Here is a 3,252-nt window from a genome sequence, read left to right as displayed (position 1 = left end):
ATTGGCACAAGGTGTGCAAGCACACAAGAGCTTTGACAGCTGTGCATCTGCTGCTGTCAGCAGTGGGTCAGTCACTCTCCTGCCAACTAATGCCTTATGTTCTGGATATACCCTGGCTACCATGACATTTTAGCTTTCCTAGGTCAGACTCTGATCTATACCAAGGCACTTGGGTATATCATCATGAACCCTGAATGCATGCATGTGCACACACACACACACACACACACACACACACACAGAGAGAGAGAGAGAGAGAGAGAGAGATCATCATCATCATCACCACCACCACCACCATCACCATCACCACCACCACCACCCCCATCACCACCACCACCCCCATCATCATCATCATCATCATCATCATCATCATCATCATCATCATCATCAGCATCATCATCTTTGAGATAGTGACTTGCTGTGTAGCTCATGGTCCTCCTACGTCCATCTCCCAATTGCTGTAAAGAGGTTCAGGCCACCATATCTAGTTCCAAGACCACTTTGGTAGAATGTTTGAGGTCCTGGGTAGGAAAAGGAAGCATCTGAGCAGCATTCTCTGACTCCATTACATTACAATAAGGAGATCACATCCATAGGAGCCTTGAAACACTGAAGTTGGGCTGGGGATTCTGTCACTGACTGGGCTGGGGAGAGAACCTATTTGCCACTACACTTTTCTCCAAAGTGTGCTGGAAGGCCTAGGCTCATCTGTAGGTGCTGTCTCCTCTACCTTTTCTCACCTCTCATATTCCCGTACACTCCCCTGAGCAGTTCATAAATACTCCGAAGCAGCACTCTTTCCTCTTCATGTCCGTAACTCCACCTCTTCATTCCCTTAGCCCCACCTCTGTGCTCTCCTTCTGGGCTATCTCACCATGAGACTCTTAGAATGAACCGCAGTGTAGAAGGCAGACATATTCTCTGGAATGAATCCAGCTGACTGTTAGCTTTGGGTTTGATAACTTATTTATCATTTCGCTAGAAATCTAACTCATAAATAGATTTCTTAGCTGAGCTTGCTATCCAGGGTCAGACACTTTAGAGATATGGAGGAAAACAGTCAAATCTATAGCTACCACCACAAAGTACAACCAAAGGAGGGGGTTAGACTGGTAGGAGAGTGAGGAGAGGAGAAACTGATTCCTTTTTGAGTGTTTCTTGTGTGCACAAGGCAGTGTATATCCCTAGTCTCTTGTGGAGTGTTCTCAGAGGAGGAAACAGGTTCAGAGAGGATGTGGAGGTCACGCAGCATAGGAGTGACAGAGCTCAGAACCCAAACCAGGTCAATCTGCTTTTGAAGAGCATGAGAACTTTCTGGTCATGATATAGTTATGTTTCTGGACATGAATTTGTGTCTGGGAAAATTTCATGAAAGGATGGGTTGGGATTGAGGAGATGGTTTGACGGGGTAAAAGTGTTCACCATCAAAGTGTGAGCATTGGAGTTCAATTGCCCAAAACCCATGCAAACTCTGGGCAGGTGTGGCAGCCCACCACTTTGTAGGTGGAGACAGGGACTCCCTGGAGAGAGACTAATTGGATCTGTGAGCTCTGGGTCCAACTGAGAGTCTGTGCCTCAATGATGAGGGTGGAGAGCTATTGAGAAAAGCATCTGATGTCAGGTTCCCATATACACACCAGTGCACACATGTACCCACACACATGCCTATGTATGTACACACACACACACATATATATATATGTATATATATATATGTATACATATATATATGTATATATATATATGTGTATATATATATATATACACACACACACATATACATATATATGTACCTATGTATATGTACATCCATTGGACATATATACACATGAAAAGAAGAGTTTCTCAGTTTGGTTTTCATTTCTTCATTCTTTTAAACAAATGCCTGTTTCCTGGTTTCCCCCTACTCCTTCTCCTTTCCCATAACCTCCCTTTTCTCTCTTTCACTTCTATGGTTGTTCTAGGGCATTGAATCTGCTGGGTTGAAGCCCGCACTGAATGCAGCGACCCAGGCAGACATTTGTCTGCTGCCAGCAGTGGGCGAGAAGTGGGGCTGGCTGGATGGCTGGTGTGGCAGAAGGGAGACAGGCCATTTTAGACTTGGCCTCAGCTGTTCCTGGCTGTGACACCAACTGACTGGTGCCTCTGGCTCTCTCTGGCCTAGGGATGCTCACCACATGGAGGCACCTAGTGGATCTGTGATGGAGAACTGCCCACTGCAGAGCATGCTAGGCTTTAGAAAGCCCTGGGATGCTCTTGGACTAAAACAACCCTGGTACAGGTGGTGGGCAGAAAGGATGGGGGTGTCTCCAGGGAGCTAGGCACACTGAGCCATAACCCATGGAGTTAGTTTTCTATGCTCCTCCAATATTCTAGGCTAGTAATTAATTTACTTGACAAGCACTACCATCTTCTGAAGGGGCTGAGTGAACCCTGGAATGATGGGATGAACATGACAGACATGTGCAAGATCTTGAAAATCTTAACTTATAGTAGAAGAGAGAGACAGCCAGCGGGCCCCACCTTCTGCATGGAAGGAGATAGAAGAAAACTGTCTGCTCTCATTTCCAAAACCCCTATTCATTTCCATTCGCACTGGCCTCTCTACTTATTTCCTACCTGGTGTTAATTATCAGCAATTACAGACTGCTGCCAGCATCAAAGACGACTGTGTGGCTGATCAAAGATTCAGGATTTAAACAAAACCAGCAGCTTTTTGCTGTAATTTTCAAAATTTGATGATATTATGGTTCCCAAAGGGCAAACAGTAATCCAGTTCTGTGTCTTCAGAACCATCCACGGCCCCATGCTTGGGCAATGGCATGGTCTGTGGGTGACAATCGTCAGGAAGCAATGTTAGCTGAAAGCCTTCAGTGGGGGGGAGGGGGAGCTTTTCTTTTTTAGCATCAAGACTCACCGAGTACTTGGAATGCTCTATAGAATGACAGGGAACTGTCCCTGTCAGTTGTGGCTCCCATTTCCTGCAAGGCATCTGCCTGTTCTGTTGTCATGAGTCAGGGTCCACATTGGCAGGAACAGACTTAGAGTCCAGTCCTGTAACTTCTCTGTGATTCTGGTAAAGCAACTTAGTCTTTCTGAGCCTCAAGGATCCCTGGGAGGCAGAGTAGTTCAGACTAAGAGTGGAGTCTTTCTCTGGACGTTTTGGGTTTTGCGACTTATTCCTTGCCTTTCTTTCTCTAGGCAGTAAATTTATCCATGAATTTTGGTTTCTCCATTCTCCCCCTTCAAAAA

The sequence above is a fragment of the Mastomys coucha genome, unplaced genomic scaffold, assembly GCF_008632895.1.
Source record: "Mastomys coucha isolate ucsf_1 unplaced genomic scaffold, UCSF_Mcou_1 pScaffold21, whole genome shotgun sequence".
NCBI classification, from domain to species: Eukaryota; Metazoa; Chordata; class Mammalia; order Rodentia; family Muridae; genus Mastomys; species Mastomys coucha.
Note: the sequence above shows the minus strand (reverse complement) of the source record.